The following is a 25,663-nucleotide window of genomic DNA, read 5'->3' as shown; positions in this document are numbered from 1 at the left end:
TGGGGAGAGAGGACACGGTGACAGAGAGTGTAACATGTAGAGATAAAAGAAAGTGAAGGAATGGGAGTTGGTTCACAATTTGAAGGTGTTGAACTCAGTATAAAATCCAGAGGGTTGTAAAGTATCCAATCTGAAGATGAGATGTTGCTCCTCCAGTTTGCGCTGTGGTTCACCGGAACACTGCAGCATGTCGAGGACAGGCATATGACCATGCGAGTAGGACAGTGTTAAACTGATTGGCTACAGGAAGGTCAGGATCATGCTTGCACACAGACTGAAAATGTTCTGTAAAGCGGTCACCCAGACTGTGCATGGTTTCTCCAATGTAGAGTAGGTCACATTGGATGCAGCGAATGCAATCTACAAGATTGGAAGAGGTACAGGTGAAATGCTGCTTCACCTGGAAAGACTGTTTAGGCCCTTGGATAGTGAGCAAGGAGGAGGAGAAGGGGCAGATGTTGCACCTTCTGCGGTTACATGAAAAGTTGCCGTGGAAAGTGGGGGTAGCTTTAGTGGTTGATGAATGGACTAGAGTGTCTCGGAGGGAATGATCCCTGTGAAATGCAGACAAGATAGTGAAGTGAAGATGTGTTTGGTCATGGTGTTCTACTGAAATTGTTTTCAATATGGAGAATTACCCTTTGAATGTGAAGGCTGATTGGGCAAAAAATGAAGACAAGGGGTACACGATCAGGTTGTGTGCTTCAGTCACTCAACATGCTGCACACGTTAGCATATTCTGTGTTTACCTAACTCTTAGTTAGAATGCAAAATTTCAAAACAAACATTTCCCACTGCAACCTGAAGTTTGACTTTCTCAAATAGAATTTTTAAGATTGAAGGGAAGGTATGGATTTAGGAGATGATATTGAAAATAAGGCAAAGAGCAAGAATGACAATGAAAGAAAGACATTTTAGAAGATATAACAAAAGAATGCACTGGACTGGTAAAGACTATTGTAGTATATTTGAAGTATGGCATATTCCTGTGTAGTTCTTTTTAACAAACTGGTTAATTTGGGTAGAAGCATTTAGTACCTGTCTCTCATGACCTTATGATGTCTAATTAAGTACTTTTGTTATGCACATACTGCTGCAATGTGACAGGCAATTTGCATGAAAAAGAGGATTTTTTTTAAAACAAAGTGATGGGAACGTATTTGCTTTCTCTATTATTTATTTTCCAAAAATAAGTGGTACTATAAACTAGATGCATTTTAAAGGTGCCTGTCCTTGACAATACCTGATAGATTATAAATCAGAAGGATTTATTAGATTGTGAATTCTATGTAACAATGAGAAGGATTTGTCTCTCTTCCAGAACAAGAACAAGAGAAAGTGAACATATAAGTCAACAAAAAGAAAAAAATGTAGTCAGTCATTGGAGAATAAAGATAACACTGCCATGTTTTATGAGAGTTCCTTTGTGGTTCCACGCTATAATTATTTTCTAAAGAATGCTCAGTGATTACCTCTGGGAATTTATTCGGAATTGGCAACATTACATCAATGAAAATTCTGTTAGAAGAAGTAAAACAGGCATTTTGTTTGAAGACTGTTTCAGAGACTTTTATTCTGACAGTAAAGCAAAATTTAGAACGCAGCATCATGAAAATTATAAACAAAAACCAAAAGAACTGCAGACACTGGAGATCAGACACCAAAACAGAAATTGATGGAAAAACTTAGCAGGTCTGGCATCATCTGTGCAGAGAAAGCAGAATTAATGTTTCAAGTCCAGTGACCCTTCTTCAGAATAGAATTATAAATAATTGGACTAGATTTAGATTTTTGGGAAATGAAGACTCTGACAGGAAAATAGGTGACAGCAACTTGAATGAGTTCCCCATAACTTGATTTATAAATAACTTCACTATATTTTATGCATTCATTATAAGAATTAACCAGTTGGTCAAAGAGCTAGTGACTAAAGTACTTCAAATAGAGTATAGATGCCTTTTCAAATCTTGTATGTTTCTGTGTTCCTATCCTTGACAGCATTTCTTTCTTTGCCTTTTATTTACTTGCTCACATCTTCAATAGTGCTTTTCAAATCTACTATACCCCAGAAAGATGAGGGCAGAAGGTTCATGAGGATACCCCAGTCTACAAGTTCCCCTCCATGTGACACACGACCATGGCTTGTAAATATTACATTGGCTGTTCACCATCTCTGACTCAAAGTCCTGCCATTTGCAATTTGCTGTCATTATCGCCATATCTTCATAGCAGAGACTGCAGTTGCCAAGAAGTAGAATGTAGGGTGTCCTCCTACCATCATTAAATCTCTGTTACTGACTGCAATTAGTCCAATTTCAGCTTGTAAATGGAGCTCATTATGTTATTATGCTTCTTTTTAATCATTAATATGGCAAAATACTTTAAAAATTGATACAGTTATTAGACTTAATAGTTAATTTATACTCTTGCTGAAATTATGCAGAATTCTGATAAAGATCCATCTTTAAGATAGTTCAAAAACTTAATTTTAACTAAACTGTTCAGAAATGTTATGGCACAACGCCATGGCAGGTGGGATTTGAACTCAGACTTAGGAACATTACCACTGCATCACATGAGCCCCCAGGATTTGAAGCTTATCACCATAATCATTCGACTATGTCCACAGACCCATTAGAATAGTTCAGTGCTGGGTAGAAAAACAGTTCCAGATGCAGTCGAGACAAAAACAAAACAATAGCATCCCTCAAACATTAAATATTTGGAAAGTATCTATCCATCATTGCCACTTCAGCAGTTCTGATGAGAAATAGTCAACCTAAAATGTCAACTGTGTCTCTCTCCACAGCTGCTGCCAGACTGGTGGATATTTCCAGCATTTTCCTTTTTTTTTAAGATGTCAAGTATCTGCTGAGTATTTTGCTGTTGTGTTAATGTATATAAAAGGAGTTGAGCTGCACAGAATGTATCATTTTTGAGAAACTTATTTCTGGTGAATTTTTTGATCAGGTTTTGAAACAGTATCTCATGACTAGTTGTATCTGCAATTCTGTGCCCCAGCCAGGCAAGGGTTTGTTGATGGTGTGGTTGCCGTTGGAACCGTAGGCATGAGGCTGTGCTAATGTGCTGAGGACAGAGGTTCAAGTTCCAAAGTAACAGTTAGTGGAATGTAAATACAATTAACAAAATCTGGAATCACTTGAAAACATTATCAGTTGTTTAAAACCTATGTGGCTCACTTATGTTCTTTACTGAAGGAAATTTATTGTCCTTGCCTAATCAGATTAGATTAGATTAGATTACTTTACAGTGTGGAAACAGGCCCTTCGGCCCAACAAGTCCACACCGACCCGCCGAAGCGCCACCCACCCATACCCCTACATTTACCCCTTATTTAACACTACGGGCAATTTAGCATGGCCAATTCACCTGACCCACACATCTTTGTGACTGTGGGAGGAAACCGGAGCACCCGGAGGAAACCCACGCAGACACGGGGAGAACGTGCAAACTCCACACAGTCAGTCACCTGAGGCGGGAATTGAACCCAGGTCGCTGGCGCTGTGAGGCAGCAGTGCTAACCACTGTGCCACCGTACCGCCCAAATCTACAGGTACATGTAACTCCAGATTCACAGAAATGTGGTTCAGTCTTAACTATCCTCTGAAATGGCTTCATAAATGACTGAGCGCAACAACATAAAAAATGGACAATAAATGCTGCCTTTAAAAAAGTCTGGGTTTATGGAACCTATGCTTGAATATATTTTGCATTAATCTCGACATGACATTCAATTTGTTCTGATGTGTATCTTTTGTAGCTCCAGATTCCATGTTGCACTACTTTCTGATCCATCCTCTATTCTGTAGTGACATTTGGATTTGATAATAAATGCAGACCTGGAAAATAAAATGTCTAAAATGCATTGATAGAAGGATGTAACTTAAGTTTCTGCTGTACAAGTCTACAATAGGATAAAATGTATTCGGTCTATTAGTTTTAATAGTAATTGCTTAATGTATTTGAAATAACGCCAAACTTTCCATGTTACCTGGGTGCTAATGTATGAGCTTACCACTCAACGTCCCTGTTGATTTTCCTTGAAATGTTTATCAAATGAGGTATTGAATGAGTTGCCAATTTACCAATTATTTTAGAACATGACTGAAGTTGAACATGCTACCCAAATTGTCTATGCTCAGTTTGTTGGGAACTGTTGCATTGCATTTCATAAATTAATCATATTAAAAACGTGTTTGTCAGGATTTACCTGAACATGCTGTGGGACTCGTCAAAAACTTTCAGCTTTGTCGGATAAAAATAAAAGTTCTCTTGCTTCTTTTTGTGAAGCAACATCATCAAAATTCTGACACAAAATCCTGGAATTTCCTCCCAAATAGCACGGTGGGTCAACCCACAGCAGGTTGACTGCATTGGTTCAAGAAGGCAGCTCATTGTCCACCAGCCAGCAACACCCGCATCGCTTAAATGAATATAAAAGAACATTGGCAATTACCTCTGGTATTTCTAGTGACACTAATGTTAAGATGTGTGGGTTCCTTCAGGTTGGAGTGATCTGGTGTGGATGAGGAGATTCATCTTTTTGGTGCAAATAATGAGTCTAGTTAAACAAATAATATCATATGAAATGTATCGTATTACTGATACTATTTGCAGATTACATGAAAATGACCAACATTACTCCAGAGCACACTGTAGGAGCAAACTGGCCCCAACCCTGTCTTCTATAAACTCCTGCTTTATTCTGACCAAGATCCAATGGCATCATCACAGGGAATGTTCCTTACTGCACTCAATTACATTTTTAATCCTTTTAAACTCTTTGAGACCAATGCAGAACAAATGTGACTGCTGAAACATGCTCCAGATTTTGCATCTGTTAATTTTGTGATTTGTTCTCAATTGTTGATTTTGGCCAATTCCTACTATTGATAGGTAACAACAGAAAAATAAGTACAGCTGATTCTAAAGTCTAATACTGTGGATTCAGGAAATCTGAAGTAAAGGGCAGTAGAATCAGTTTTGAGTTAATTGCCCCCAGGTTTGGAAGTCCTGACCCCACATGGCGTCAAGAACAGTCAGCTGAGTTTGGCTAAGCCAGCTAAAATCAATTCATAGCCAAAAGACATGCTTGCTTATCAATGACATGGGCAGCATGGTGGCTCAGTGATTAGCACTGCTGCCTCACAGTACCAGGATTCGATTCTGGCCTCGGGCCACTGTCTGTGTGGAATTTGCACATTCTCCCTGTATCTGTGTGGGTTTGCTCCAGGTGCTCTGGTTTTCTCCCACAATCCAAAGATGTGCAGGTTAGGTGAATTGGCCATGCTAAATTGTCCATAGTTTCCGAGGATGTATAGGTTAGGTGAATGAGTCAGGGGTAAATGTAGGGAAATGAATTTGGGTGGGATACTGTTCAAAGGATCAGTGTGGACTTGTTGGGGTGAAGAGCCTGTTTCCACACAGTAGGGATTCTAGTTCTACATCTGGAAGATCAGTTCCTGAGAGTGGACATGCTCTGTTCCCCATGTGATGTCTCATCAGCAGCCAATGTGGGAGTTGCCAACACCTGCAAGGAGAGGGGGAGAAAGTGCACCTCACAATGAAGTACCATCCAAAGATAATAAAATATATTTGAAAATGTCACAGCTACCTGCCCGTGATCATCCCTCCCACTGGACAGCCATCAGCAATACTGTAATGAATGCAATGGCTATTATGGGCAAGGTGTGGTCTCTAACCAGGAACACCTAGAAAGATAGACCCATGGAATATCATCTATGGATGTGAAGAGGATTTCAAACAACAGCTTTTAAAAGGAAGAATAGGCATATCAAAACAGACTGAAATATGATCTTATATATGTACACAAAAGTAATCCCACTGTTGATTATGTCCCAAATTGGAGACATTTTATGGTTCGTGTTTTGAAGAATACATAAGTACAAGGTTTTAGAAAAATCAGCTGGTTTGTGTTCACAGAACTAAATCCTCTGGTGTGCACCAGTCTGGGCGCACAAGTTAACAAGAAATATCCCTAGTCACACAAATAAAGAACATATTAAGAGCCTTTCTCACTCAATGCTCAAATAGGACAACAAAGTGACTCTCATTCACCCTGAGTGCTGGTATTCCCTTAAGGTTGTAAAGAATCAGAACTGCAGAATTTCTGAATAATCTGAAAAAACTAAGGATATGAAAACAATTGTTTAATGCCCAACATCAATGCTACCAGACCATCCATTTCAACATTCAACTATCTACTCTTTATGAACAATTCAGAGACTTTTTTTACTTAAACATTTTGAACTCACCTGTCATTTCAATCTGTGTGCACGTGTGTTTTGTTAGCTTGTCTTCTCACATGTTGGAATTAATAAACTCACTCTTTTTGTTAATTCAAGAAAACCTGACTAATTTGGTTCCACTTAAAGCAATTTCATCTGGTTTAATGGAAAAAAAAAGGCAGTGATCCTTTTCATACGAATCTTGTTGCAACCAACTTTGGGGATGCAGTGGAAATAAATAAAAAAGAGGGCTTACTTCATTCCTCCTCATTTGGTGTATCCTGCCTGGAACTGTAACAAATTGGTGATGGTCTGCTCACAAAACGTTAGGGAATGCTGTCACAATTTGAACTCTCAGATTAAATAAAAAATTAAAGTTGGTAAATTCTCACTCTGAAGATTTTTTTAAAAAAAGATTTGCATTGCTATTGTATGGAAATGACTGCATCAATACTACCTGGAACTGAACTTTGGGGAGGCAGCAAGATGGTGGTGTTCTGGGACATTACGTCTTCCCTGATTATGTTGCTATCCTGTTTCCACCCCCACTACCTTTGAGACCAGAAGATGCTGCTCAACATTTCAGTCAATGGCCTTTCATCAAAACAAGGAAAAATTACAAATATTCTAGGTTTTAAGCATTTAAAAAGAAGCAGGATGGGAAAATACAAAAAAAGAGAATCTCTGTGACAGGGTGGAAATTGTGTAGAATTGACCGTGAGCTCCTGGTGGCAACTACCTTGAACTACAGGTGTTGAACAAGTGACCTTTTTCTCCCTGTGATGTTCCTGACATCTATGGCATCAATCATTTTGTTGTCCCTCTCCTTATTCTGGTTTGCATTCAGCAATATCCATAACATTATTTCATTCAGCAATAGCCAATAATATTATTTCAGTCAGCAATATCCAATAACATGATTTAATTCAGCAATATCCAATAACATTATTTAAAAGAAAGAGTGTATTTGACTCCAGGCTCATGATTTTGAGTTTTTCTTGAATTCTCCATTTATAAGTGCATCCAAGAAACCTGGTTTCTGTTTCCTGAAATCCTGTGGTTTGACGCCAGTTTATTTTAGTTCCATTTCATCAGGTTTGAGAAATCTATCATTGATGTTTCATCCATTTTTAATTCCTGCTTTCAAATTATTCACTTGTTTTGTTTATTTAAAATAGATTATATATTATGCTTCACTTTGTTCTGCTTAAATACTTAATTTACTTATTCATCAGCTTCAAAGGAAGGGGGACTTCCTGTTTTTGTCTACCATCTCGGTCAGTCTAGGTTATGGGGTGTTAACAACAGGTGGTAAGTATTTATTACTTGGGCTATTTTACAATGAACAGGACTTGTTTTATATCTGGATTAGTGGTGCTGGAAGAGCACAGCAGTTCAGGCAGCATCCAACGAGCAGCGAAATCGACGTTTCGGGCAAAAGCCCTTCATCAGGAATAAAGGCAGTGGGCCGGAAGCATGGAGAGATAAGCTAGGGAAGGGTGAGGGTGGGGAGAGAGTAGCATAGAGTACAATGGGTGAGTGTGGGAGGAGATGAAAGTGATAGGTCAGGGAGGAAAGGGTGGAGTGGATAGATGGAAAAGGAGCTAGGCAGGTCAGACCAGTCCAGACAAGTCATGGGGACAGTGCTGAGCTGGAAGTTTGAAACTAGGATGAGGTGGGGGAAGGGGAAATAAGGAAGCTGTTGAAGTCTACATTGATGCCCTGGGGTTGAAGTGTTCCAAGGCGGAAGATGAGGCGTTCTTCCTCCAGGCATCTGGTGGTGAGGGAGCGGCGGTGAAGGAGGTCCAGGACCTCCATGTCCTCGGCAGAGTGGGAGGGGGAGTTGAAATGTTGGGCCACGGGGCGGTGTGGTTGATTGGTGCGGGTGTCTCGGAGATGTTCCTTAAAGCGCTCTGCTAGGAGGCGCCCAGTCTCCCCAATGTACAGGAGACCGCATCGGGAGCAACGGATACAATAAATGATATTAGTGGATGTGCAGGTAAAACTTTGATGGATGTGGAAGGCTCCTTTAGGGCCTTGGACAGAGGTGAGGGAGGAGGTGTGGGCACAGGTTTTACAGTTCCTGCGGTGGCAATTTTACCTACACATCCACTAATATCCCACCACTCTGCATTTTTAAATATTTTCATAACTATTCTTGAGTCAAATAGCACCTTGTAAATGTGTGCTTCTGTCCAGTTTAGATTAATGTGTTATATCTTTCTTAAAGCATAGTATTTCTCAGTAATGAATTGCACTATATTTAAATTGAAAAACTTAGAATTTCACATTTTCTATCAATTTTGCATATCGTAGTCATATGTATGCACACAATAAAAATAAATTGTCTGTGTATTCAGCTATAATTATATCTTTTCAAGACTATCTCTTCTAATATGAATATAGCACTCTTTACTGGAAATATAAAGATATAGGCAGAATGTGTGAGTTTAAATGAGAGCTGAATTATATCCTAATAACTTGGTCCATTTATCCTCTGCCCTTGAACTTGTTTCACCTGAAAGCTTGTAGGAGAAAGTGAGGACTGCAGATGCTGGAGATCAGAGCTGAAAATGTGTTGCTGAAAAAGCGCAGCAGGTCAGGCAGCGTCCGAGGAGCAGGAGAATCGACGTTTCGGGCATGAGCCCTTCTTCAGGCTCATACCCAAAATGTCAATTCTCCTGCTCCTTGGATGCTGCCTGACCTGGGCACTTTTCCAGCAACACATTTTCAGCTCACCTGAAAGCTTGACTTGGTTTTGACTGATCAGGCTAATTTGGACTTTGTGCGATAGTGCAAAGTGGATGATGGTGAATCAGCAGGTAATCTTATTTCCTTCTTTTTTTTATTGATTTTCTGATTGTTCATTTTATGTAATCACAAAGTCAAAATTACCTTACTTTGTGCAAGATGTGGAAGTTAAGTGTAGTTTCTGATGAACAAGCTCTTAAGATCACCAATGATCCAATGGGTTAAATTATCCTATTGTGTTAAATAAGCTATGTAGACCAAGAGGCTAACGAATTGAGTATTTAGTGTTTGTTAAGCTCAGCTAGAGATGTGATGTGTTACTAGAATTGGCTTCAGCATCTCTGCACTGAGGAAGATAAAATTCAGTTAGGAGACACACAACAGCAAAAGTCAGCTCCCCTCGGAAAAGAGAACGTGGAATATGTTAATTTGAAGAAGCATGTCAGTATGTGTCAAGGCTATGACTGATGGTTGTTGCTGACATAGAAGCCAGCCAAGAACACTCCTTCTATAGTGACATTGACATATGTTTTTCATCATGTTTTCTCTCTCACTTCTACTAAGATATTGTTCTAACTTGCAATGGCTCTAACATATAAAAATGCTTCTGTGTAATGAGCACAGACCTAAGATAGCTCGATTATTAAATTGTGGAGAGCAGCAAACATAGAACATAAAACAATATAGTATAGGAACAGACCCTTCAGCCCACCATGTCTGTGCTAACTATGATGCCATTCCAACCTAATCTCATTTGCCTGCAAAGGCCCGTAATCCATTCATTCTCAGTCTGTTTCTTTCTAAATGTCTCTTCAAAGTTACAATCATATCTGCTTTTGCCACCCCCCTTGGCAGTGTGTTCCTGGCACTTAGCACCCTCTGTGAAGCGTTGATTGTGCATCTCCTTTTAAACATTTTCCCTCTCACATTAAACCTATGCCTCCTAGTATTATACATTTCCACATTGGGAAAGATTAGATTTGGATTTGATTCTATCAGTATGGAAAAATGTCCTTTGGCACAACAAGTCCACACCGACCCTCCGAAGAATGACCCACTCAGACCCATTCCCCTACTCTATATTTACCCCTGACAAATGCACCTAACACTATGGGCAATTTAGCATGTCCAATTCACCCAACCTGCACATCTTTGGATAATGGGAGGAAACCAGAGCACCCAGAGGAAACCCACGCAGACACGGGAAGAATGTGCAAACTCCACACAGATGTCACCTGAGGCAGGAATCGAACAGGGATCCCTGGTATTGTGAAGCAGCAGTGCTAACTACTGAGCCACCATGCCTCTGAATATCCATCTGGTCCATGCCTCATAATTTTATATACTTCAATCAGTTTGCCCCTCAGACTCCAATACTCTAGCAAAATTGCTCAAAGTTTGTCCAACTTCTCCTTATAGCTAAGACGCTCTAATCTGGACAGCATCCTTGTTAATCCTCTTTTGCACCCTCTCCTTGACCACTCTACCTGTAGCATGGTGACGAGAATTGCACACAATACTTCAAATGTGATCTGACTAAAATTAAACATTCAAACATATTTGCCAATCATTAACCCCGATTACGATCGAGGAGGGCGAATTTGATTTTTTTTTCTATTTCTTTATTTAAGAATGCTGGGATATTGGTCTGTATTCTTTGGTGCTAACAGCAACATGATTGGAGGCAAGAAGGTACTGAAAATACCAGCACCACCCAGTTTGCCAGCACTGGTGAATTTCAACACTGAGAACCCATGCATTCTGCTAATGCGTTTGGCCAATATGATTAAAGAGCTCATTGAGAGCTTGTAGTGGACGTAGTCAATTTTTGAGGGTGGTACACAGGCTGCACTTGGGCTCTTATGGCAGCTTTCCTCACTCTGAACCAAAAGGTCCAGGTTCAAGTCCCATCTCCTGCAGAGATGTGTTGAAGACATATCTGCACAGGTTGATTAAAAATATCTACACAAGCTACACACTCTGTTTGGAGCAGAGCTGAAAAAGGGATGTAGTTACACAGTGAGAGAGTAGGTTTTGGCCACGCCTACCAATTAGGTGAATCTGTAAGAGGGAGATTGGCTTAGAGGGGAACATAGCAATCAGCTGTACTATCAGAATACCACAGATTGTGGAGAGAATGGCCCTTGGGCATTTGAGCAGAACATGTCAACACTTTGGCACTATGAAGGAGTAAGGGAATATGGCAAGGTTTCAAACTGCAATTGGGAGGTGACTAGAGCACAACAAAAGACAGCGTTGACAAGGGGACTACAAGATGTAGATGCCATGTTCCAAGGTGATGAGGAGTGATGTCCTCTACAGGAAGGGCAGAAATCCAAATGTCAGGAGGGTACAAGAGAAAGACAGGGGCCAGGAAGGAAACGGAATACATTCTGGCAACATAATACTCACTGCCGACAGAGAGAGCTACCTTCAGATGACCAAGAGGTATTGCTGGAGGAAACTGCTCCTCTCCATGCAGATGGACACAGAGATTTATGCAGTCATAATGGAAGACTTACATCAGTGCTTGCCACCCCTTGCCAGGAGTTGCTAGTGTCACTGTGGCCTTTAACTTGTTCTCTTCTGGATCTTCCCAAGGATCAACTGGGGACCTTGCTGATGTCTTGCAAATGGCTACATATCACTGCATACTCCCTAGCAACTGATGTCCTGCTTGTGAGAGCTGAGTAGTACATTTAGTTCATTACAGATGGGACCACGTATGCATTTGTTCTCTTCTCCATCACCTGAAAACTTCAGTTCTTGGCCAGGACTCTGGATGGCTGACTAGGACCACCAGTTGGAATGCAGCTGGCATCCCCTCTAGATTTCTCTGTGCCATCATGTGATACTCAGTAAGAAATTAACCTCAATATTTGAAACTTCCAATCACATTCCCAAAGGACAATGAGCCCACAGAAAACAAACAGTAAAATGTGATATTTCCTGGATATTGTACCATGACAACATCGCAACAAAACATATTACACTTGGAACTGGAGAGTCTCCATCAGGAGCTGGTCTAATCGTGACCTGTTGTGCAGAATAGGACAAGAGATAATAGGCACTAAGTATAAGACATTAAGCAAGATGGGCCAAGGAAATTAACCAATGAGCAGCACAAAAGACTGATAAGTCAAATTCTAGTCGCTGGCAGGAAGGAAGATGAAAAGAAGGAAAGAAGATGAAAAGAAGGTGTATGACCACCAAGACAGAACAACTTTGAGAGAGAGAGACTGGGACCAGAACATAGCCCAAATTTGAAATGACACACACACTCTCTCGCTCTCTCTCAATCTCTTACTCTCTTTCTCACTCTCTCTAACTCTCTATCTCTCAATCTCTCACTCTGTCTCACACACAAGCACACACGGGCTCTCTCACACATGAGCTCTCTTGTGCGAACACATGCTCTCTCTCATTCTGTCTCTACCTGCACAATTACTGCCTTTGCTTATTGAATTTGTGTACCGCTGGACATTGGAGTGCATCTGGGAAAATTAAGAAACAGTGAATTTCACAACTAATCTTGGAGGAACTGTTGGACGAAGTTCATAGCACATAATCAGATAAGTTAATTGTTTATTTTTAGGTCTGTGCAAGAGAAAGGCTGTATTAGTGAATACAGTGGGTTCTTTCTTGATTATATGTTTTTGGAGATAAGTCTCTTGATTAAACTTAAAATATAAGCATAACTATTAATTTAAGCTGGGGCCATGTTTATAGAGGAATAAGATGGTGTTATTTTCTGGGTCTGTAGATTGTGAAGGAGCAAAAATGGCCTTTGCAGTGATATGTGCTTCTTGTCAGATATGAGAGTTGAAAGAGTGTTTAAGGGTTACTGGGGGTTATATCTTCCATAAATGCTGTTGGATGTGAATCTTATCAGATCGAGTGGATAGGTTGGAGAGACAGATAGAAGCGATGAGGAATTTGCAACAGTATGTGATGGATGGCAGTTATAGGAGGAAGGGAAAGTCTCAGATACAGTCACATAGATGGGTTAACTCCAGTAAGGGTAAGAGAGGTAGGCAGCTAGTGCAGGAGTCTTTTGTGGATATACCCATTTCAGACAGGTATGCTGTTTTGGAAAATGTAGGGGCTGATGGATTCTCAGGGGAACATAGCACAAACAGCCAAGTTTCTGGTATTGAGACTATCTCTAATGTAACGAGAGATACGTCGGCTTCCAAGAGATCAATTGTGTTAGGGGATTCTGTAGTCCAAGGTACAGACAGACATTTCTGTGGCGAGCAGAGAAAAAGCAAAATGGTGTGTTGTTTCTCTGGTGCCAGGATCAAGGATATCTCAGAGAGGGTGCAGAATGTTCTCATGGGGGAGAGGGGCCAGCAGGAGGTCATTGTCCACATTGGAACCAATGACATTAGAAAGGAAGAGGTTGAGATTCTGAAGGGAGATTACAGAGAGTTGGGCAGAAATTTAAAAAGGAGGTCCTCAAGGGTGGTAATATCTGGATTACTCCCAGTGCTACGAGCTAGTGAGGGCAGGAATAGGAGGATAGAGCAGATGAATACATGGCTGAGGAGCTGGTGTATGGGAGAAAGATTCTCATTTTTGGATCATTGGAATCTCTTTTGGGGTAGAAGTGACCTGTACAAGAAGGACAGATTGCACCTAAATTGGAAGGGGATGAATATACTGGCAGGGAAATTTACTAGAGCTGCTCGAGAGGATTTAAACTAGTAAGGTGGGGTGGGGGGGGGGGTGGTGGGACCCAAGGAGACAGTGAGGAAAGAGATCAATCTGAGACGGGTACAGCTGAGAACAGAAATGAGTCAAACAGTCAGGGCAGACAGGGACAAGTTAGGACTATTAAATTAAACTGCATTTATTTCAATGCAAGGGACCTAACAGGGAAGGCAGATGAACTCAAGGCATGGTTAGGAACATGGGACTGGAATATCATAGCTTTTACAGAAACATGGCTCAAGGATGGGCAGAACTGGCAGCTTAATGTTCCAGGATACAAATGCTACAGGAAGTATTGAAAGGGAGACAAGAAAGGAGGGGGAATGGCATTTTTGATAAGGGAGAGCACTACAGCTGTGCTGAGGGAAGTTATTTGGGTGGAACTGAGAAATAAGAAAGGGATGATCACCTTGTTCGGATTGTATTATAGACCCCCCAATAATCACAGGGAAATTGATAAGCAAACTTGTAAGGAGATCTCAGCTATCTGAAAGAATAATAGGGTAGTTATGGTAGGGGATTTTAACTTTCCAAACATCGACTGGGACTGCCATAGTGTTAAAGGTTTAGATGGAGAGGAATTTCTGAAGTGTGCACAAGACAATTTTCTGACTCAGTATGTGGATGTACCTATTAGAGAAGGTGCAAAACTTGACCTCTCTTGGGAAATAAGGCAGGGCAGGTGACAAAGGTGTCAGTGGGGGAGCACTTTGGGGTTAGCAACCATAATTCTATTTGTTTTAAAATAGTGATGGAAAAGGATAGACCAGATCTAAAAGTTGAAGTTATAAATTGGAGAAAGGCCAATTTTGACAGTGTTAGGCAAGAACTTTCGAAAGCTGATTGGAGGTAGATGATCACAGGTAAAGGGACGCCTGGAAAATGGGAAGCCTTCAGAAATGAGAAAACAAGAATCCAGAGAAAGTATATTCCTGTCAGGGTGAAAGGGAAGGCTGGAAGGTATAGGGAATTCTGAATGACTAAAGAAATTGAGGGTTTGGTTAAGAAAAAGAAGGAAGCATATGTCAGGTATAGGCAGGATAGATCAAGTGAATCCTTAGTAGAGTATAAAGGAAGTAGGAGTATACTTAAGAGGGAAATCAGGAGAGCAAAATGGGGACATGAGATAGCTTTGGCAAATAGAATTAAGGAGAATCCAAAGGGTTTTTACAAATATATTAAGAACAAAAGGGTAACTAGGGAGGGAATAGGACCCCTCAAAGGTCAGCAAGGCAGCCTTTGTGGGGAGCCACAGAAAATGGGGGAGATACTAAATGAATAGTTTGCATCAGCATTTACTGTGGAAAAGGATATGGAAGATATAGACTGTAGGGAAATAGATGGTGACATCTTGCAAATTGTCCAGATTACAGAGGAGGAAGTGCAGGATGTCTTGAAACAGTTAAAGGTGGATAAATCCCCAGGACTTGAACAGGTGTACCCGGGAACTCTGTGGGAAGCTAGAGAAGTGATTGCTGGGCCTCTCGCTGAGATATTTGTATCATCGATCGTCATAGGTGCCACTGTTTAAGAAGGGCGGTAAAGACAAGCCAGGGAACTATAGACCGGTGAGCCTGACCTCAGTGGTGGACAAGTTATTGGAGGGAATCCTGAGGGACAAGATGTACATGTATTTGGAAAGGCAAGGACTGATGAGGGATAGTCAACATAGCTTTGTGCGTGGGAAATCATGTCTCACAAACTTGATTGAGTTTTTTGAAGAAGTAACAAAAAAGATTGATGAGGGCAGAGTAGTAGATGGTGATCTATATGGACTTCAGTAAGGCGTTCAACAAGGTTCCCCATGGGAGACTGATTAGCAAGGTTAGATCTCATGGAATACAAGGAGAACTAGCCATTTGGATACAGAACTGGCTCAAAGGTAGAAGACAGAGAGTGGTGGTGGAGGGTTGTTTCTCAGACTGGAGGCCTGTGACCAGTGGAGTGTCACAAGGATTGGTGCTAGGTCCTCTATTTTTTGTTATTTTCATAAATAGTTTGGATGCGAGCATAAGAAGTACAGTTAGTAAGTTTGCAGATGACACCAAAATTGGAGGTATAGTGGACAGCGAAGAGGGTTACCTCAGATTACAACAGAATCTAGACCAGATGGGCCAATGAGCTGAGAAGTGGCAGATGGAGTTTAATTCAGATAAATGCGAGGTGCTGCATTTTGGAAAGCAAATCTTAGGAGGACATATACATTTAATGGTAGCTCCTTGAAAGTGGAGTCGCAGGTAGAGAGGATAGTGAAGAAGGTGTTTGGTATGCTTTCCTTTCTTGGTCAGAGTATTGAGTACAGGAGTTGGGAGGTCATGTTGTGGCTGTACAGGACATTGAATCGGCCACTGTTGGAATATTGCGTGCAATTCTGGTCTCCTTCCTATTGGAAAGATAGGATTTAGAAAAGATTTACAAGGATGTTGCCAGGGTTGGAGGATTTGAGCTATAGGGAGAGGCTGAACAGGCTGGGGCTGCTTTCCCTGGAGCGTCGGAAGCTGAGGGTGACCTTACAGAGGTTTACAAAATTGTGAGGGGCATGGTTAGGATAAATAGTCAAAGTATCTTCCCTGGGGTCCCCAGAACTAGAGGGCATAGGTTTCGGGTGATAAGGGAAAGATATAAAAGAGACCTAAGGGGCAACGTTTTCACGCAGAGGGTGGCAAGTATATGGAATGAGCTGCCAGAGGATGTGGTGGAGGCTGGTACAAATGCAACATTTAAGAGGCATTTGGATGTGTATATGAATAGGAAAGGTTTGGAGGGATATGGGCCAGGTGCTGGCAGGTGGGACTAGATTGTGTTGGGATATCTGGTCGGCATGGACAGTTTGGACCGAAGGGTATGTTTCCATGCTGTATATCTCTATGACTCTATGACTTTATCACGCACAGACTCTCTCACATGTGCACCCTCTAATGCACTGTCTCTCACGTGCACTCTCTGCCACATGCACCACTCTCTCTTTCTCACGTGCACACATACACTGTTTCTCTTTCACATGCGCGCGTGCACACACTTTAGTTTATGTTACTGCAGAATTTTATTGTCCGTTGCTTTTAGTGTAAAAAAAAATGTGGTTGTTTAAATGGAAATTTATGTACACACTCAACACCAGAGTCCATAGCCAGAAAGCCCAGCAGCATTTCTACTTTATGCACAGGCTGAGGAAAGCACCTCCCCCACCCTCCAGTACTACCCCCTTCCCCGCCTCCACCCACCACCCAATCCTCACCACATTCTACAGAGGGCTCATTGAGAGTACCCTGAGCTGCTGCATCACCGCCTGGTTCAGGACTTGCACCGTCTCAAATTGTAAGACCCTGCAACTGATAGTGAGGACAGCTGAGAAGATCATCAGAGTCTCTCTTCCCTCCATTACAAACATTTCCGTCACATGCTGCACCTGAAGGGCTAAAAGCGTTATGGAAGACCCCACACATTCCTCAGTCAAATTATTCTCCCTCCTGTCATCTTCTAGTGTATAGATTGTGCTGACAACGTAGCACCCTTGGTCCTGGAGGAATGCTGTCTCATTTTTACTGTATCAGTTGTATATGGTAGAAATGACAAATAAAAAGCTACTCTACTCTACTCTAATCTTCTGTCTTGAGGTTGTTACTTGATATCATTAAGAAGGACATGGGATGTGCTTCTGGACAGACAGGCAACAATTAGTACCACTGACCTATCAGTGATGCGGAGTGTAGCATGCGTTCTGAGAATGCCAGGGGACTATTTCTGCATCTAGTCAGACTGTTGCCACATATAATTCTCCATATGATTGGCCAAACATCAAAGGAAGAGCTGCTCTGTTCAAAGTCCTAAACCATGTCAGTTCTCATGTGCTGAATGGACTCCTCTGTGGGAGCATATGCAGTTCCTCATTGAACCTCTTTACCTTTCACCTCCAGGGCCATGCATTTGTGCCCAAATGGGTAGCACAATGTTTCCATTCCATATTCGAAGATGGCTGCCTGCCTGTAGCTGCTACTGTTTCTACCAGCTTGTTCTGCTTATTGTTATTATGCTCATCTCCCATACCACCCTGTCTATTTTGGTGCATCATGCTATGATCCCAGTTGATGTTTTGAGTAAACAAGTCAGATCTCAGACTGAAATCTGGCTTGGTAGTTCATTTTTTTTGTTTGAACAAGGTAGTCTCTCACTGAAATGTTAATGTGTAATGAGGCAACTTAGGTTTTAATAATAAAAATGGAGATTATTATGTCAAAGAAATGAAGATAAATTTGAGTTAATCAAGTTATTTTCATATAAGATGCCTTTAAAGGTTTCAAAACAGACAGCAAAGATGTCATCCTGTTATTTCTAAAATCACCCTTTTATAGTATTCACATAAGAGAGAATTTCCTTCTTTATTGCCCTTCTAAAGCTGAAGTTAACTGTGGCTTAAACTCTCAGTCTCAATAATCTGACAGCCTCCTCCTGGCAACTTCATAAAACTGAGCTGAGACTTTCTCAAGTTCAAACAACCTCTTCAGGCTTTAATCAAATAGACCATGCCTTCTCATCTGGAACTTGTAAACTTCACTCCTTACATTGAGGTAGCCTATTTTTAACAACTATAAAATGTCAGTTGTCATATAAACCTATCTGGTTCAGGAAGGAAATTTGCTCTTTTTACTGGAAAAAGGTGTTTTTATTCAGCTCCTTTCAGTTCTGAAGAAGAGTCGTATTGGAATTGAAAGGTTCTCTGGTCATAGGCGCTGGGGTTCTCCAGCATTTTCTGTTTTCATTCTGATTTGCAATGTCACAATGTTTTGCTTTTGTGAGATGGTTTACCAAAATGATACTGGACTGAGCAGCTTATCTTTAGAAGAAAGGTTGAACCGGCTAGTCTTGTATTTCCTGGCATTTGAAAGAGTAAGAGGCAGCTTGATTAAAACAAGTTATAAGATCCTGAAGGGTACTGACAGGATAGATGTGGATTGATCTGCAATCTAGAGGTCAATGTTTAAAAATCAAGGGTCACCCATTTAAAACCGAGTTCAAACAATTTCTTTCCTCTCAAATGGTCTTGAGTGTTTAACGGCCTGAAGAAGTGGTGGAAGCAGAGGCTTTGAACTTTCTTTAAGGCAGAGATAGATAAATTCCTATTATGGAAGTGGATGAAAGAATATCACATAGGGTAAAATGGAGAGTTCAGATTGTGATCAAATCAACAATGATCTTATTCAAGGCAGACCTGGCTCTGGAGCACAATGTGTCTCAGGGTGTGGGGATGGAAGGTTGGATTGAGTTGATCCCATCGCTCTCAGATATAGATTAGTGGTGGCCACAGGTGCTACCAAGTGTTAGTGCAGTCTGTTTAAAAGATCTGGGTTGGTTTTCTGGGCCTTTATTTGATTATTTTGTTAAATATTATGTCCTGTAGACCTCATCCCACATTTTCAACTACCCAGTCATCATGCCCATCCATGACAGATCATAACCCCAATCACCCCCCATTATCATTTATATCCTCCTTGTAAATGCAATTCCAACTTATGCCAATTGCTGACCCCACCAACCACCTTTTTGCCAACTCTTAACAGTCGTCACCTTTATACAGATCTCACCAGCTATGTTGAGATTAACTTAATTCCTAAGTATCTATTATACCCATTCATAAAAGCCTCTTCAAAATTTCAAAAGCCGCTCAGGTACTTTATCATTGTCCAAATAATGAACATATATTTCTTACTACACAGAAAGACAGCTAGTACTTATATAACCTCTTTCAATTTCTGTCAAACTGTGAACTCTCAAAGCTTTACCACTGGGACAATTGTAGGTTGTGGAAATCAGCCAGATATTAACTATGCTCTCAAGGTGATATCAACAGACAGCTATTGTAATGAATAGAAAAGATTTTTTTTCAGTCTCTCACTGTCACAGGCAGGCTGTTTTCTTTCAATTGTTTGTAGGGCTGTGAATATAAATAATGTCACAGTTCATTAGTGCTTATCTGCTTTATCCACTTTTTCTGAGCACTGTTTCTTTGATCTACAAGTCACATCCAATCTCTTTTCTCATATTGGCGTAAATGTGATGTGGCAGAAATGGGTCTCATCCATAACTTTTAAAAGGTCCATGGAGTCTGAACAATTTGGAACAATCCATCATTCACATTCAAGCATTTCATTTGTAGCTGTTGCACATAGTACAATTCAAAGTGCATTTAATTCAATGGTTCAGTGGCACAATACAATGGCAACTAATGGACTCTGATGCAGAATGACATAAAATTCCGAGCTACTAATCTCACAATCACAGACACACCAGTCTGAGGAGGTAAGGTGTAATTTCCCTGAAGGTCAGCATCATCCATTTGCAGAACCAAGCTCTCAATTTTTGCTAATTCTTCAGTCATTGGTGATGGGTGCAGACAGTCCTCGCACAAAGGAAAATCAAGTCAAGAATATTTCCAGAAAGTTAATCATATCTGATTGTTTTCAACCCAATCCACTGTTCCAATCTAACAAAACTTAACTGAGCTGTGGAAACCTGAAAGGTGTTAAAAGCTGGAACAGTTTTTGTACAAGTTTCTCGTCTTGCTGTTGAATTAAATGTTCATTACTTCTATACTAATACTGAGAATTTAAATTCATCTTTTAATGTTCACTTGGAAGATTCAAGCATTTGTGTACTTGCACTGATCCAATTTAACATAATGCTTTGAGGTAAGGATTATCAGTTAATGTCATCAGATTTACCAAGAGACAGGGAGAAACACAAAAACAGGGGTTAGCATTTACCTTCAGGTGCCTGCCTCTGGAGTGCTCTGTGTCTCCATCAGCCAATAAACAGGTTGGTTAGTTCACCAACCCTGTTTGTGGACCTGTTAACTACAGATGTAACAAGTTAGCATTGACTGTCAGGGACAAGATGCATAATGCTATACACAGTGAAACAAATCGGAAAATGCACATATTCACATTGAACCGTCCAAGATAATATTTTTATCTATGCTACGGGAGTTCAACGATCTTCGAGTGCATAAATATGCAAGTGATAGGGCAACCACCTACTGAGAAAAATGAATACTTTGTTATGAAGAGAGATGTTCAAGGAAAAGGTTCTGCCATTTGGATACCTTTGGATATTCCTGGTAGAAGTATTTCTTTGCTGTGTTCAACTCTAAATTTGAGCTTGGGTTTAGTGACAGTAGTCTGAGAATATGGTTGTACTTTAAAAAATGACTGTGGAAGGATTAATTTTATTCTTGAGAAATTGATTATATCTTCCAATAACAGTGCGGAAACAGGCTCTTTGGCCCAACACATCCACACTGACCCTCTGAAGAGTAACCCATCCAGACCCATTTCCCTCTGACTAATGCACCTAACACTATGGGCAATTTAGCATACCAATTCACCCAACCTGCACATCTTTTGAACTGAGGGAAGGAACCGGAGCACCCAGAGGAAACCCATGCAGATATGGTGAGAGTGTGCAATCTCCACACAAAGGCTGGAATCTTGGAGGATTCCAACACATTTAGTTGGATAGTTCTTTCCAGACAAGACTTATCCTAACTCCTAATGATAACGATAAAACTGACTACACCCCCACCCCACCCCCAGACTCAGCACCAATCCTCCAGTTGTTCACAATGACTCTCAAGAAAACACACAATCCCACCCCTCCAACAAATCACCCTTCCCTGAACCTGGAAAATACACCACTTCCTAGAAGCCTGACCACCAACCCCAAGACAAAACCTCCCTGATTCCCCAGACCCCTGACTCACTTTCTTCTCTTGGAGAAAGTAAGGACTGCAGATGCTGGAGATCAGAGCTGAGAGTGTGGTGCTGGAAAAGCACAACTGGTCAGGCAGCATCCAAGGAGTAGGACAATCGATGTTTTTTACATAAGCCGTTCATCAGGAATGATTTTATGCCTGAATCATCAATTCTCTTGCTCCTCGAATGCTACCTGACCTGCTGTGCTTTTCCAGCACCACTTTATCCTCTTACAAACTTATCTACCACTTTTTTTCCTACTTATCCATCACCCTAGCCCATCACCCAGTACTTAGCTTCCTACTGTTCACCCAATTACTTGAAACCTCAATGTCTCGCACTTCCAGTGCTGTTGCTCCATCACCCACGTGGCACTCTACTCCACTTGCCTTCCTGACATCCTATCCTTTTATCACCTGCCACCTCACTGAATTAGCTGCCTTCCTTGTCACAGAGATTTTAGGTCTTTAAACTTTAGAATAGAGTGGTTACACATATAAGAATGGGGCATGGTTTGGCCTCCAGCCCTAATCCTATCTCTCACTTCAGATAGTCACCAATGTTTCCAAGAAGCCTGACTCAGAAGTTCAGATTTGAGCCATTCATTGCCAGAACAATCATAGAGTCATAGAGATGTACAGCACGGAAACAGACCCTTCAATCCAACTCGTTCATGCCGATCTTGCCAGCACCCGACACATATCCCTCCAAATCCCTCCTATTCATATATCCCTCCAAATGCAGGGAATAAAAATGTTGCAATACCCAGGTCAGAATTTGATTGACTGGAATAAAAATTCTTCAAAGTCCACATCAGAAAAGATCTTTATTCAACAGTTTAACTAAGAAAAGGTTGAATCTTTCAGCAATTTTAAGCAAAGAAATCATTTGGTCCTTTCCTAGAAGCAACTATATCTTAAGTTCATTTTGGTGTTTTCAAACTAAGTACCATCAAAACATCAAGATATAAAAGTGAATTTAAATTGAATTATTTATGAAATATTCTGAAATGATGAAACTTGAGATACCTAATTTTGGATCTCACATCTACTTAAAATACATGTTGACCTTCCAGTTCAAAATGGAGCCAGAATTCCAGAGCAGAATGTGTAATTTATGGATTGAGCCCAATAAGCCAACGTATTCTCGAGAAATGTGATGATTAGCCAGCTAGAATGGCCATTAATGGGTTAGATAGTAATATAATCTGTCATTAGAGGTTTGGATCCTTTCAACTTGTTCTCAGTATCTGTCAATAACTTTTCTGAAGCTGAATATGAACAAGATAGCTATTCATGCACGCAAGTACCAGGCAATGACTGTGTCTAGCAACCAAAACTTTAACCATCTCCCCTCAAAATTCAATAGCATTACCGTTGATTATCAACATTCTGGGGCTATCATTGACCAGAAACTGAACTGGACAAGCCACATAAGTGCTGTGGCTCCAAGCATAGATCAGAGTATGAGAACTCTTAGTGAGTAAGTCATCTCCTGACTCCCCAGAGACTTGCCATCGTCTAAAAGCCACAAATTAGAAATGTAATGGAACACTGTACACCTGCCTGGATATGTCCATCTTTAACAACACTTAAACTTGGCACTGTCCAAGGCAAAGCAACCCATGTGGTTGCCACGCCATCCACCACTTCCCACATCTGTTCCTCCTCCAACCATCACAGTGGTAGGACTGTATTCCATCTACAAGGTGCACAGCAACTCACCAAGGCACCATCAATAGCATCTTTCAAACCATGACCTCAAGCCAATAAAAGCAATATGCTGTGGTTGCTGGAAATCTGGAATTACAAAAAGATACAAAGCACTGGAGAAACACTGGTGGCACTTGTGGAAACAGAAACAGAGTTAGCATTTCAAATCCAATGACTCTTCAGAACAGTTTGGAATTATCAAGTTGTACTTAAACTCTTTGGACATATATACAATCTCCTAAAAGGAACAGTGGTGGTCCATATTAGAAGAACAGAATTCAATTCAATGGTGAAATGGTAGTGTAGCATTAATGTCGCTGAGCTACAGACAAATATTCTGGGAAATGCGTCTGAATTTGACCTTAGAAGATGGGGAAATTTGAATTCAGTGAAATTCTGGGATAAATAAAAGATAGCCTTAAGATATTTAAGAAGTGTTGTGTAGACATGATTTAATTTTTGATTGAGTACAGGTAACTTTATTTTATCCAGTCATTGCAAGGTAGCGTTTATTGCCTATACCTGATACCTTTGTGCTTCTTACTTGAACTGCTATAGCAAATGGGATGTACATACACCCAGGGTGCTGTTAGAGTTGGAGTTCCAGGATTTTGACTTGATACTTGTAAAGGGACAACGAAGGCCCTCCATTTCTTCCTCTTCCAACGTCCCCACCAGTACCCTTCCACTGACACTCTTATTTGTTTGGCTGAGCTGATCCTCACCCTCAACAATTTCTCCTTCAAATCCTCCCACTTCCTCCAGACAAAAGGGGTTTCTTTGTCTTTTTGTCGGAAACATAGAATAATCGGAGTTACACTGGCACCACTCCCCACCTTTTCCACCGCTACATTGATGACTGCATCAGCACCACATCGTGCTCCCATGAGGAGGTCGAACAGTCACCCACACATTCCACCCCAACCTTAAGTTCACCTGGACCATCTCAGACACCTCTGTCACCTACCTGGGCCTTTCCACCTCCATCAACGATGACCGACACAACACGGGCATTTTCTACAAACCCACCGACTCCTACAGCTACCTGGATTACACCTCCTCCCACCCTGCCTCCTGCAAAAATGCTATCCCCTATTCCCAATTCCTCCACCTCCATTGCAACTGCTCCCAGGAGGACCAGTTCCACCACAGAACACACCAGATGGCCTCCTCCTTTTAAGACTGAAATTTCCCCTCCCATGTGGTTGAAGATGCCCTACAACACATCTCATCCATGTCAGGTACCTCTGCACTCAAACCCCACCCCTCCAACTGCAATAAGGACAGAACACACCCACCCCAACACCCCCACCCCGCAAGTCCTCACCTTCCAACCCACCAACGTCCACATTAATCGCATCATCCACCAACATTTCCACCACCTATAAACGGGCCTCACTACCAGGAATATATTTCCCTCCCCACCCCCATTCACATTCCTCCACGACTACCCGGTAAGGGTCCACGGCCCCTAACAACCCACCCTTCCATCTCGGCACCTTCCCCCGCTACCGCAGGAATTGCAAAACCTGTGCCCACACCTCCTCCCTCACCTCCATCCACGGCCCCAAAGGAGCCTTCAACATCCATCAATGTTTCACTCCCTTACCACTCAACGCCTGGAAGAAGAATGCTTCATCTTCTGCCTCGGGATCCTTCAACCCCATGGCATCAATGTGGACTTCATCAGCTTGCTCATTACCCCTGGCCCCCACCTTACCCCAATTCCAAACTTGCAGCTTAACATTATCCTCATGACCTGTCCTACCTGTTCATCTTCCTTCTCACCTATCCACCCCACCCTCCTCTCTGGTGTATCACCTTCATCCCCACCTCCATCCACCTATCGCAATCTCAGCCCCAGCCCTTCTCCCAGCCCCAACCCTTTTCCATTTATCTCTCCACCTCTGAGGCTCCCAGCCTCATTCCTGATGAAGGACTTTAGTCCAACACGTCAATTTTCCTGCTCCTCAGATGCTGCCTGATCTGCTGTGCTTTTCCAACACCAGTCTAATGTTGACTCTAATCTCCAGCATCTGTAATACCCACTTCTACCTAAGGGACAATGATAGTGTGTCAACTCAGGATGCTGTGTGACTCAGAAATTTATAAGTTCTGTTATTTCCATATGTCTGCTGTCCTTTTGATTTTCGCAAACAGAGGTCATGTGTTAAGAAGATGCTGTTGAAGGAGCCTTGATGAGTTGCTGCCTCATTGCTAAAATCTGATTTGTTATACTTTGAAATCAAATCATTCTCAGCAGTCGCCTAATTTAAGCCATTCACATCCTGAGACCTCGTCAAGTCAGAATAGGTGTTAACATCACAGATTGGCTGTAACAGTAGGGGACAGGAAGTCTAATGGATAATTATCTTGATGTCTCCTGTTCCTTTGTGTCATAGAAACAGACATTATGTCATGAGCTGGAGGTTGTATGGAGAAATTTAATTTTCTTGCCAGTTCCTGAGGACTG

General features: G+C 41.4%; 1 protein-coding gene and 1 long non-coding RNA gene across 4 annotated transcripts in view; one reads left to right on the top strand and one right to left on the bottom strand.

Moving 5' to 3' along the window:
* tenm1 (teneurin transmembrane protein 1) overlaps positions 1-25,663 on the top strand; it is an 833,960-nt gene that overhangs the window by 258,586 nt on the left and 549,711 nt on the right. The window lies entirely within an intron of this gene.
* LOC132820163 (uncharacterized) overlaps positions 1-25,663 on the bottom strand; it is a 78,865-nt gene that overhangs the window by 42,369 nt on the left and 10,833 nt on the right. Inside the window, exon 2 of the long non-coding RNA XR_009645176.1 lies at positions 20,492-20,581. This is a non-coding gene — a long non-coding RNA (uncharacterized LOC132820163). The remainder of the gene's footprint in view (positions 1-20,491; positions 20,582-25,663) is intronic.

The sequence above is a fragment of the Hemiscyllium ocellatum genome, chromosome 11 (genome assembly GCF_020745735.1).
Source record: "Hemiscyllium ocellatum isolate sHemOce1 chromosome 11, sHemOce1.pat.X.cur, whole genome shotgun sequence".
Classification (NCBI taxonomy): Eukaryota; Metazoa; Chordata; class Chondrichthyes; order Orectolobiformes; family Hemiscylliidae; genus Hemiscyllium; species Hemiscyllium ocellatum.
Note: the sequence above shows the minus strand (reverse complement) of the source record. Positions and strands in the feature narration are given on the sequence as shown.